At 56.6% G+C, this 12,753-nt stretch overlaps 1 pseudogene; it reads left to right on the top strand.

Annotated features, from left to right (window-relative positions):
* The first annotated feature begins 1,441 nt into the window (after nucleotides 1–1,441).
* On the top strand, nucleotides 1,442–12,444 carry LOC137151980 (zinc finger protein RFP-like; annotated as a pseudogene).
* The last annotated feature ends 309 nt before the right edge of the window (nucleotides 12,445–12,753 follow it).

The raw sequence follows: 12,753 nt of genomic DNA, 5'->3' as shown, positions 1-12,753 counted from the left end.
TGGGATCTTCTATTCGTGTGCTCAGGAATTGACACGACTCTCGTTCAATAATGACAGAAAGGCTTTAATTACTATACTTATAAACATATAAAATGAGCCCCCAAACCAAAAGTCCAGTATATTTTAGCTGCAAAAGCAATTATCCTCACCAGTGCAGGGAAGAGGCGGCGATGGTTTCTTAGAAGCTTCCCCCGAGAACCTGGATCTGTGGTCTCAGAAGACAGCTGGGCAAGATGGCAGGTCTTGTCAGTTTCTTGTCCAGAGTGGTTCTTCAGTCTTGAATCTTGCTTGCCTTTTTACCCGTTCCATTGCTTCTCTTTTATATTCTTAAATCCAATGTTTTTCAAAGCATTTTGGTAATTTACATGAGTAAACACACGAATTTCAGAGAACAATACAAGAGGGAGAGACCCATGTGCTTTACTTAGTGAAAAGGCTCTAGCCACCTAGATGTGGTGTTTAGTTTCAGTGTTCCACCCTTCAAACAAATGGGTATTGGGGTTGTTGTGATTAAATTGAGCAATTCCTGGGGTGGCATCCAGCCATGGGCTTTTGATATTTTAGAGATCTGGAGCCATGGAGGTCTAGCACGCCCTGCATTTAACACGTCTGTTTACTGCATAGATGAGTTACTCCCAGAGGATAAGTTCATTAGGGAAGATGGTCCAGACAAGACAGGCAATTAATAAGCAGTTATCTCAATGAAATACCAGACATACTTTGAGAATAGAAAGACAGCAGGGGTGTGTTGCAATAAGAAACAATTACCCCTTTTCAAAAGGGACTCCAACCACAATTTCACATACTCTGCAATATGCATCTTATTAATATTTGGTAAATTAATTTTTAAGTAGGCCCAGCCTAGCTGAAATTTCATGGTCTACAATAACCCTGCATATCACAGTTAACTGGACTAAGAATAACTTAACGCTAACCCAGCCCAAGAGTACACCTGATAGAACTCCTTTGTTTAATGCTTGGTTCAGCTCTCTACAGCAGGAACATTCCCCCTCCCACTGGTGGGGAGATGTAACTGATACCATAGTGGGGGGTCTGGGAGCAGGCACGGGAATCCTAAATTCAGTGAATCTACACGCACTGAAAAATACAGCTAGTGAGGTAATATCCTTACATCACAATATTGTGCAGGGGCAGGAGCACCACATTGCTGAGCTAGTACAGTGTATGTAGCTATTTAAAAATATAATAAAATATACTATGAAAAAACGAAGCCACACCAAACAACTCCCCTGGCCCTGGCTCTGTCTCCCCTGCCCCAGGTCTCTGACACAGGGGGTGACTCACTGCAGCTCAGGCCGGGGCGCGCGCCAAACAGCAGGAAGGGAAACGCCCCAGTCAATGCCAGCCAAACCAGCTTCTCTGAGCTCAGGAAAGGTAAACTAAACCATAGTGGCTGTTTCCCGGCCAGGGCGGAGGAGCCATGGCTGCTGCCGGGGAGTTGGCCAGGAGCTTCCAGGACGAAGTGACTTGCTCCGTCTGCCTGGAGTATTTCACAGAGCCGGTGACTATCGAGTGTGGGCACAACTTCTGCCGAGCCTGCATCAGCCAGTGCTGGGGGGAGTCGGAGCCAAACTTCCCCTGCCCCCAGTGCCGAGAACCCGCCCAGCAGAGACACCTGCGGCCCAACAGGCAGCTGGGCAACGTGGTGCAGTTAGTGAAACGCCTGAGGCTGCAGGCGGTGCCGGAGCCCGAGGGGGGCAGAGTGTGTGAGAGACACCAGGAGGCTCTGAAACTCTTCTGTCAGGAGGATCAAGCCCCCATCTGCATGATCTGCAGAGAGTCCCGGGCTCACCGTGCTCACACCGCGCTGCCCATCGAGGAGGCTGCCCAGGAGTACAGGGTAGGGCGCAATTATCGCCATGGCTGGGAGTTACAGGCCCAGCCTCTGCACTCACAGAGCCCCTGGCCTGGATCTGAACAGCCCTGGATTGGAACCTGGGAAGTGCCCAATCCCAGGACCAAAGAACGTTCCTGGGGCTGATGGTGCTGGGGAGGAGCCGGACCAGGCCCAGCAGCTCTGCCCGGGGAGTTCCCTTGGAGCTGGGGTCAGTCACTTTTCAGTGGGTTGGAGAAGGGGACGTGGTTCCCCAGCCTCTGCTCAGTGACGATCACAGGGCACAAAGCAAGGACCCGAACCAGCCCCCAGAGCCCTTGTCTGTGTTTGCAGGAGCAAATCCTGAGCCGCCTGCAGCGTGTGAGGGAGGAGAGAGAAGAGCTCCAGGGACTGAAATCCGACTGAGACAAGGAGAGCGAGAGGCTCCTGGTAGGTGCCCTGCCCCGCCCAGCAGGTTTGCAGAGGGGCGCCAGCGACAGCAGCAGGGGGAGTCTCTGCCCTGTTTGGTGTCTGTAATTCAGGAGGGTGAAGGATTTCCAGGGTCGATGCAGTGAGGGAGTTTAGGGCATTTTAAACAGTGCGGGGCAGACTCTGCTCTCAGGTACCTGGTGTAAATCAGGAGTGACCCCGCTGAAGTCAGGGGGGTCACACAGGGTAGCTGGGAGCAGCCTCTGGCTCTGCCTCTGTAGCACTGGGGGTGAGAGGAGACTAGAACTGCTGAATATGCACAGGTGTCGCAGGGGGTCAGGGGGAAGCTGGGGAGACATTTGCTGCTCCCAGGGTTTGAGTGTCAGACATTTCCAGTGATGCCATCGGGTGTTTGGGCAGCAGCGTTTGCCAAGGCCTGGTCTACACTGAAATCTGTTGCTGGTACCGTGATGGGGTTTGGGGGGATGATTTTTGGTGACATTTTTTACTCCTGGCCAGAGCCCTGGTGTAGACACAGTTCTACTGGCAGAGAAGTGACATGAAACGCTCTGTGCAGCCTGGACAAGGCTTCGTGCCATTTCCCATGATGCCCCGCTCTCCCCGTGTCCCTGCCCTGTCCCTGCATCTCTCTGTGCCCCCCAGAGGCAGACGGAAGTGGAGAGGCAGCTGGTGGTGTCCGAGGTTGAGCAGCTGCGCCAGTTCCTGGCTGAACAAGAGCGCCTCCTGCTGGCCCGGCTGGGGGAGCTGGACGAGGAGATTGGGAGGAGGAGGGAGGAAAACAGCACCCAGCTGTGCGAGGAGATTTCCCGGCTCAGCGCCCTGATCACGGAGCTGGAGGGGAAGTGTCAGCAGCCGGCGCCTGAACTGCTGCATGTGAGACCGTGTCAGGCGGTCCCAGAGCCCAGCGCAGGGAGGGGACGGCCCCTGAGTCACTTGGGGCTCACAGGGTAACTCGGTGCACAGAGCCCAGCCTGGGGTGTCTGCAGGGCCAGGGGCCCCGAGTCTGCAGAGAGACAGGAGTTTAGGCTGTCAGGGAAGCTGGTGAAAGGCTGTTCCAGCCCCAGGTCTCAATGCAGAGGCCATACCATCCCTGCAGAGCAGCAGTTTGGAAAGGGGAGGATCAGCCTTTTAGTGCCTCCACCCCACTGGGGAGCAGCCTCTGGGGCTGTGGCTGTGGGAGCAGAGTGACCCGTCTGGGGCAGTGGCTGGGCTGGGCCGTGGGCACTGACTCTCTGCTCTGTCTCTCGTTCCCCTCTAGGGTGTCAGAAGCGCCGTGAGCAGGTACGTCCGGGCTCGTCTGCCCCTCACACCCCGTCGTGCTGGGAAGAGACTCAGAGACCCGGCTACAGACCCAGCCCCCAGATCCCCAACCGCGGGACAGTCTCATCCTCTGGATCCAGCCTCCCTCCATCCCCATCACCCTGGGGTGGCTGGAGCTGTGGCTCTATGACCCATTCTGGGAAGGGGATCACACCATAGCTGAGGGCTGGAGAACGCTCCCTGGATCCGGGCTGGCTCAGGGGATCATTACTGGGGCTGGGGCCTGTCACCCCGAGGGCCCAGCTGGGACCTGGACCCAGCTCTGCCATGGCCCAAAGCCTGTCCCGTGTGAGGGGGCCCAGGGGCGGAAGAGACAAGTGTCCCATCTCATGCCGCAGAGGGGCTGTTTCCACATCCCAGAACCCCCCACCCCATGGGGAGTGACCAGGCCCCTTGGAGGCTGAGAGGAGATGCAGAGGAGCAGCTGGGCCTGGAGAATGGGCCCCTCTCTCAGCCCTGGGAGTGGCCCCTCCAGGTCCTGGTGGGGAACGTGGGCCAGGCTGGGTGTGAGGGGAGCTGGGGCTGGCACTGCCCAGGCTGTGTTTTCTCTCTGGACGGAGAGAGGCTGCCAGTCCCCAGGCTGGGCCCTGGCAGATTGTGCAGGCACTAAATTCCCTGGGCAGCAGAGGTCACGGCTCTGTTAGCTCTGCCTGTGGCCCCAGCTCCTACCCGCTCCCCTTTCCGTATTTGCGGTGCGGGGACTAAGGGCTAAGGAGGGAGAGGAATAAACACACTCGTGTCCTGCAGGGGAGAGAAGGTGACGTCTCCACATCCTGTGCCCAAATCCCCTGAGCTGGAAAAGAGAATCTGGGATTTCGCTCGAGAGAACAATCTCCAGGGGGCTGTGACGGGATTCCTGGGTAAGGGACGCTCTGAGGGTTTCTCTCTTATAGTGTCCGGGCAGGGACAGGTGGGGGACTCCCACGGGGAAGCTGCGGAGCTGAGACTGCAGGAGGGGAGGCACCGTTGGTTGGGTTGTTGTCAGTCCCTGAGTGTTCATACAGAGCGGGGCAGATCATTCGCAGTCACTGCCGCTCTGGCCTGGCCAGCTGAGCTCAGGGGCTGACTCTCCTGCAGCTGCTGCTGTTCAGAATTTCTGGGTGTTTCTCTCCGGCTCCGATGTGCTGCTCACTGCTCTAGCTCTGCAGTTCAGCCATCTGAGGTTGAACATGGAGCTGCCATGAGGATCCACAGGGCGAGAATCTGGGTCTGTGGGTCCGTGGGCAATTGCTGCATCCACACCCGCAGCCAGCACTGCTGGTGGGGCAGCCATTGATGGGCTGTGAGCTTGTGGGGCCAAGCACCCCTGGATGTCCTGTGTCCTGCCCAGAGGCCCTGGCTGGCAGGGCTCCCCACCCTTGGCCCAGGCAAGCTGTTTAAGGCCTAGGGGAAACTCCTGGAGGCTGCCTTGGTACAAATGTAATTCCCTGACCTGCTGCTGGGTTAGACCCTCCCTTGGTCTTGCTTCTTTGCCTTGTCCCAGCCTTGCTTCTGCCTTGGACCCAGCCCTGCTCCTGCCTTCCTTGACCCAGATAACCTAGTTCTAACTCTCAGCTCCCATTCCTGGCTCTGACTCTGGTTTGACCCTCTACTTGGGCATTCAGCTTCGGGCTCTGGTTCTGGTTCTGGCCCTTGGTTCCATTTCTCAGCACCTGATGCCTGCTCTGATCACTGTGCTTGGCTGACTGTGTCCTGGCTCCTGACAGCCACGCTGCTGGGCTGTGATTGTCTCTGTTTGGAGGAGGGGAGCAGGGGGTTGGTGGATTTCTGAGCTCCAGGGAAGCTTTTCTGAGCAGAAAGGCAGATTTCCCATAAAGACATCGATGGCTGAGAAGAGTGTTCCGACAGGTAAATGATCCCCCAGAGTCAATAATGAATCGATTGGAAATAAATGAGTTTAATTATGAACACAGGAGTAATATAGGTTTTAACTAGTTATAAAAAGACATAAAAACAATTAAGCACAAAACATAAACTGATATAAGAAAGTATTAAACAGGCAACTAACTACAAAGACCTAAACTAATATTAAACAGACAGTGGTTTCTTAACCAGGAATCAAACCCTGATCTCCCACCTGGCAGACAGGTACACTTACCACTATGCTACACAGACAACTAGTTACTTGTAGGAAACAGAAAGGGGTTACACAGACTGTTAACTGAAAAGCACAGAGGCAGAAGCAGTTAACTACACGAGGGAATGCTTTCACATAGAGATTTCACAGACAATGAGTTAATTACAGGGCACAGAAAGGGGTGGGGGGGCAAACAGGCAGTTAACTGCAAGGGGCAAACGGAGTTTAAAACAGAAACTAAAAGAGAGAGAGGGTTAGGAACGGGGGAGGGGGGGCACGGCTGTTGCTTTCAGGGCAAGTTAAAACCGAAGCTAAAAGAGAGAGAGGGTTAGGATTTTACCAGACTCAGAAGGAAGAGTTGCAACATGACACCCAGAAGCAAAAACAGCAACACAGAGCAGGCTTACACGGTCACACTGGGAGTCCAGAGCGGGAGAGAAAGAGACAGGCCAGCTGATGGGTCTGGCAGATGGTGAGTTCTCTCACTGGAGCCTGGGGCGTGCCCTGGCTTTATACTAATGGCTTCAGGTGGCCAAGGTTACTCCTGATTGGAGGGGAGACATTTGAATCAGGGCAAACCTTTGGCTGGGAGGTGAGCCGACCGTTAGGGTGGCTGTGCTACAGGTCAGGTAGACAGCTGCTCACAGTCACCTGGTCAGTTTCAGGAGGAGCGAGGAAATTGCCTAATAAGGTCAGTTTCAGCAGGAGTGAGCTAATGGCCTAATAAGGTCAGGTCGAGGTTTTACTGATGCACCAGGTGGGTAGGTGGGGGCGAGAGGTGGACATATCAGGTACTGTGTTGCAACAAAGAGGAGCTTGGCGAGAAAGTGCCTTCCCCGCTGCAACTATCCCTGTGGCAGCGCCCTCCTGCTGGGAAACGAGAGAGTCTCCCTCCAATGTGCCCTACGTGGGCAGAGGGACAAGCGGGATATTTCTTGGGAACGTTGGTAGCTGGTCAGCGTGAGACACGTTACCACAGACAGACTCAGGCCAGGTTGTCAGCTCCCTGGTGTCAGTGGAGCTTTGCTGATTTACACCAGCTGAGCATCTGGCCCTACTGTTTTGAGCACCTTAGGGCAGATTTTCAGAGGTTTTTAGGGGTATGGTGGGATTTTAAAATGCCCCAAAGCAGGTTAAGCACCTACCTCCCATTGATTTCAGTAGGAGTGAAGTGTCTGAGCTGCTTCAGCACTTGGACAAATCTCCCGAGGTGTCTGTCTGCATCTTTAGGTGCCTAAATCCCAGTGAAAAGCTGCTTCTTGGGCCTTATGCCTGGTCAGGCCCAGAAAATGAGATCAGTATAACTGTCTCTCGGAGGCATGAAAAATGCACACACCTAAGTGGTGTAGTTAAGCTGACCTGTGTCCCCGCCTCTCAGGGACGTGGGGTAACTGCACCGATAGGAGAACCCCTCCGTCGGCATAGGGAGCGTTTACACTGAAGTGCAACAGTGGGGCAGCTGCAGCAGTGCCACTGTAGCGGTTTAAGTGTGGACAAGCCCTTAGTGCCTCTTCTCTCACTGGTATCGTATCATCTGGCAGCTGTGATGGAATGATTGTTAGCACTGGTGATACAGGGACTGGGACTCATTATTGATTTTTCTTTTTCTCTTTCCTTGCAGAGGGGCTGGCTGCAGAGAGAGGTGAGAATCCTGAGTAGCTGTTCTAGGGCAGTGTTACTCACACACTAGGGCACCCCATCCTCTCCAATCCGTAGGGCTCCGGGCATAATTCTCTGCGGGTTTGCAGGATCTTATACCTCTGAAGGAGCCTTACACAGTAATATCCCTATTCTCTATTAATAATGACCAAACATAGTACACATGCTAAGCATACAGGGCTGTGCTCACCAATCCTCATCAGGCAGGCGGACTTTCCCTGGTAGCCAGGCAAGGTCAGTCTCATCTGGATTCTGGTTGCTGCATGTCAGGGTCGTGCAGAGGATTCTAGCAGGTCTGATCTTGGGCGGTGTCTTGGAGGTGGATTCTTCTTTTTCCTTCAGGTCTTTCCTTCTTATTTTTCTTGTTCCCCTTTTCTTCTTCTAGCTGGTCTGCCTCTTGGACCCCAGTTTTTATAGTGAAACATGAGTCCTGCTTAGCTACACCTTAACCAATCATATTACAAAATAAATCTTTGACCAATCTTAACATATTGCAAAATTATTTTTTAAGCAATCATACACGACCACTTTAATTAACCACACTCAATTATCTTAGTTATGCAACAGCCAGAAACAATCAAAGAACCAAACAGAAATCATTCAATACACAATAGAGAAGTAAAAACAATGAGAGTTCTGTGACACTTTAAAGACTAACAAATTTAATTTTTGAAGGCATAAGCTTTCGTGAGACTCAGCTCACTTCGTCAGATGGAGATGCTCATTCTATCTCTGTTTTTGCTGTATACAGACTAACACGGCTACCCCTCTGGAACTCTTATACAATAGAGAAGTGGGTCCCATACAGACAAAACAATAAGAAGTGTAGAGTTTATAAGCACCACTGTTGATAAGTGATTCCTTGCCAGACAACATTTTCTTTAAGCATCTTAAGATCTGTTTCTTTATCTGGTGGCAGTAGGTACTATTAGGACAGTAGCACCTTCTTAACAGCCCGATACTACATTGTCTGGATGTAATTTCAGAACAGTGAAGATGTGACTGCATGCTGCTTAGCTTATGGCTGCTGTCTCTTCTACTATGGCTGTTACTGCTTAGCCAAAAAACAAGGCCTCAGACCTTACAGGAGGGCACAGCAGCCGCTGGGAGCCTGTTCCCCTGTATGGAGCAGCCTCTGCACAGGAGAGAAACCCAGCAGGTGAACATGGGACAAGAACATGGGAGAGAAAAACAAAACAGAGTCAGAACCTTTCTAACCCTGGGCTGTTGTGAGACGGTGCAGAGCTGAGTGCAGTGGGAACAGGTCCATGTACCTGGCTAGAGCGGCTGCTGCACCGTCAGGGCTGTTTGGTCCAGGGTCAGCCCCCCTTGCCCCTGCACTGGACCCCGCTCCAGGTGCCCCTGCAGTGTGAATTCTCACCTCTCTCTCTCTGCTGGTTTGTTCCAGAACTCAGAAGAGCCCGAGGATCTGCAGGTAACCGAGGCCAAACCTGTGTCAGTGACTCCAGCCCCTCTCCTAGCAGAGATTCACTCCCTGCAGCTGCTCCTGGCACCAGCCCCCGTAATGCCCGAAACCTGGGCTCCCTCCCTGTGACCGGCCAGAGTCAGCACATCCCGGCTCCCCTCCCACCGGCCCCGGCACGGCTGGGCTCCGGCCAGTTCTGACCCTGGCCCATGAGCCTGTTGGGATCCTGAGCTCGTCTTCCCAGTGCCTCATCCTAGGGAATCACTGACCCCTGGGGAGCATCCTGTCCCCTCCCCCTGTCACCCTGTCCTGGGCAGGGAACCCCAAGCTGTCACCCCTCCCGGGCAGAGTCCCAGGCCCTGAGAGACTCGCTGTCTGCCCCAGGCTGGCCAGGCCCAGGGTGTCCAGCAGGGCCGTTGGTGCTGGCCCCGTGCTCACTGCCAGAGCTCCCACCCCTGACCCAGCCCGGCCTGTTGCCCAGCGCTGACCCCCCCCTGCAGGTGGGGACGCTGCTGCTCTGATGGCTGCGCTCGCCGGCTCAGCTCGTGCTGGGACCAGTGCGACGCTGCTGGGGCGGCTCCTTCCCTTGGCACCTGGATTATCCGTGTCTGGGACGAGTGGGCAGGGACCTGCTCAGAGACACACGGCCTGCGCTGCACCCAGAGGGCACAGACCAGCCGGGGCCAGGCAGCAAAGTGCCACCGCGCTGGGATTAACCCTTTCCTTCCAGCCACCCCACCAGCCCCGACCGGTCAGTGCCACTCGACTCCCCATTCTGATCCCAGGGACCCACGTCTGGTCCTCTCCTCTATTTGCCCCTTGTTAAACCTGGTGCTCACCCCTCCCCCACTCCCTTTACCCTGTGGGTCCCACCCCCTCTTATCCCATCCTCGCCCTCCCTGTTATCCTCCCTTTGTCCCTATCTGCCCCACCAAGGGACCACCCTTCTACACCTCCCTCTCTCTGCCCCCCTATTCTCCTCTGACACCTGCCCCTCCCCTCTGTGCCCTCCTTGCATCCACCCCTCCACTAGACCCCCTGAGCCCTCCTGGTGCCTGCCCCATCCTCACTCTGCTGTTGGCACCTGGGGTCTGCCCTGTAGTGAGGAGGCGTGGCCTCCCTCCCAGACAGCCAGGGAGAACCAGACCAGGCCGGTGTGGACGGAGCTAGAGCCTGCCTGTCTCCCAACCCGGAAGCGAGGGGGCGGGGCAGGAAGTACAAAAGAGAGGCCCAAGAGCTCAATTGGAGCCCAGCACCCAGAGGGGAAGGACGTCCCTCCTGGCCCTCCAGGGCTGCCGGCAGCCTGGTACCCCGGTGAGCCGACCGAGACCAGGTATCCAGGGAAGCGGACTAGGGCCGGCGTCCGGGAGCAGGCGAAGGTGCAGCGCGAAGTTTGGGGCCCCGCGGTACCTCCGGATTCCCCCACCCCATCGGAGCAGGGGATTCCGAGGGTCGAGGACCTGGAAGAGTTGCCTGACGCCGACGTGGAGGAGGTAGCCCTACGAGGCCAAGACTTGGAGGAGTTGCCCCTGGAAGGGCAAGAGAACGATGGCAAGGCGTGGACCCTGACGGGGCCCGACCTGGAGGAGCTGCCCCCTGCTGACGGCCCCGAGGAGGTCCGACCGGCCACTCCCTGACAAAGTCGAGGGGTTCTACACCCTGCCCCTGGATATCTACCCTGACGAGGGTGACTGGACACTAGGACCCAGGTACCTGAGGGACAGGGGGAAGGAAGTAGCCCAGGGGAGTGGTCACACAGTCCGGGATCTGGGGAGTCAGACAGCGGGTCAGCGTGTTACGGATGGGACCCCGCTGACCCCGCAGCCTACCCCACGGACCTCGTTGCATACCCCTCCGCTACAGCTAGGGACCTGGGCTGGGAAGCAGTGGAGTCGGGTGGGCCTGAGTCCCCCTCCCCCTTCCCCGACCACACCGGTGGCCATTAGACTGCTTGCTACCCCACTGGGGCCATTGAACTAAGTAACGCTCGGGGACTGTTCCCCCTCAGTCCCAAGCTGGGATTACCCCTGCTGAGGAAGGATAGTGAGGGGGTGGCCTCCCTCCCAGACTGCCAGGGAGGGACGAAAAACCCTCTACATGCCCCTTCCCTCCCCCATCTCCCTTTTAGTGCCCAAAACACCCCTCACTCCCCCCCCCCCATACCCCTGTGGTACCTGCCCCACCCCTCGGCCTCCTTTGTCCCCTCGTCACCTGCATCTTCCCCAGCCCCATCCTTGGCCCACCTGGTGCCCCCCACTCCCCTTGTGACCCCTCTGCCACTGGGGGCTACCTCTTCCCCTGCTCCCTCGAGTCCTCTGGGGCCAACCCCTCCTTTCACTCCCCATCTGCCTCCCTGGGGCTCCTCTTCCCCCTTATCCTCCCTGGTACCAACCCCTCCCATCACCCCACTCTGCCCCCTGGCACCTGCCCCAGCCCTCGCTCTGCCCTGCGTTGATCACCCCTGCCCTAGACACCTCCACTGCCCCCGGCTCGTGCCTCACTCTGTGCCCCTGGTGCCTGCCTGTTCTCTTTCACCACCCCTGGCACCTGGCCTCTTCACTCTCCTTTCCCCCTAGAGCCCCCCTCCTCATTCCCCTGCTCCCTGGTGCCCCCCATTCCCTTGCTTCCCTGTTCCCCCTGGAACCTGCCCCTCCCTTCACCCCCTCTGTCCTCCTGCTGCCTGCTTCTTCCCTTCCCCCACTGCCCTTGTGCCTGCCCCTCCCCCTCTGCCCCTCCTTAACCTCTCCCAGCATCAGCCTGTCCCCTCCCCTTCCCTGCTCCCACTGACACCTTCCCACCCCACCCATCCCCTGCTCCGGCTCTCCTTCCCCTCAAGTTCGCTCCCATGGGCAGAGAGGCCCTGATTCCCCTTAATCGGCAACAACCCCCTCCCCCCAGTGATTAATGGGGACACAGGTTAATTTCCCTTTGATCCCCGTGACCAGCCCCTGCCCCGGCCCTGACTCTGTGACTCTCTCCCCAGTGGACGTGACTCTGGATCCAGACACGGCAAATCCCTACCTCATCCTGTCTGAGGATGGGAAATATGTGAGATGCGGAGACACACGCCAGGATCTACCCGACAATCCTAAGAGATTTGATACTTATGTCTGTGTGCTGGGCGCTGAGGGGGTTCCCAGGCGGGAGGCGTTACTGGGAGGTGCAGGTGGGAGACAAGCCTGAGTGGGACCTAGGGGTTTGTAGGGAATCTGTGAGCAGGAAGGGGACGGTCACACCCAAACCTGAGGATGGATACTGGGTCGTGGGTCTGTGGGATGGGGAATACGAGGCCTACAACTCCCAGAGGACTCCCCTCCCTGGGATTGTCAGGCCCAGCCGGGTGGGGATTTTCTTGGACTATGAGGCGGGCGAGGTCTCATTTTACAATGTCACTGACAGGTCCCAGCTCTGCACTGTCACTGGCACCTTCTCCGGGACGCTTCGCCCTTATTTCTGTCCTGGTGTCAATTCTGGGGGTGAAAACGCGGCTCCCCTGATCATTTGTCCAGTCCCAGCCCAGGCCAGAGGGAATCTCTGTCCCTGACAGCGACACCCACAGCAGAGACAGTCCCCTCCCAGTGCTGAGCAGCCCCCAGGCCTGTTCCCAGGGGAGGGTCTAAAGGGCATCACCCGCCTGCCCCCCTGCCACCCGCCCCTCAGTTCCCAGCATCAGACCTGTCAGATGGGGGAAGGGAGAGGGGCAGAGAAGGGGCAGATAGGGGATGTGAGTTGGGTTCGTGCAGCATCAGGAGTGGATGCTGAAGTTTGGACAGGGAGGGGGCTGCAGCAGCAGGAAGGGAAGAGCCCAGCTGACATACGGAAGACTCTGGGGGGATGTAACGAGGAGGGAGGGGAGAGAGGCCCAAGGAGGAACAGCCCGTTGCAAAAATGACTGGGGGGGAGGAAGGGGGGAGGAAGCGCGGGGGCAGGGGTGAGAGCCCTGGGGCCCTGCTGTATGGGCTGCTTTGCGCTGCAGCCTCAGCCTGT

The sequence above is a fragment of the Emydura macquarii genome, unplaced genomic scaffold (assembly GCF_026122565.2).
Source record: "Emydura macquarii macquarii isolate MOO-44397 ecotype Brisbane River unplaced genomic scaffold, CSIRO-AGI_Emac_v2 contig_1120, whole genome shotgun sequence".
In the NCBI taxonomy this organism is placed as follows: Eukaryota; Metazoa; Chordata; order Testudines; family Chelidae; genus Emydura; species Emydura macquarii.
The sequence above is the reverse complement of the archived record's forward strand: the minus strand, read 5'-3'. Positions and strand labels throughout refer to the sequence as shown.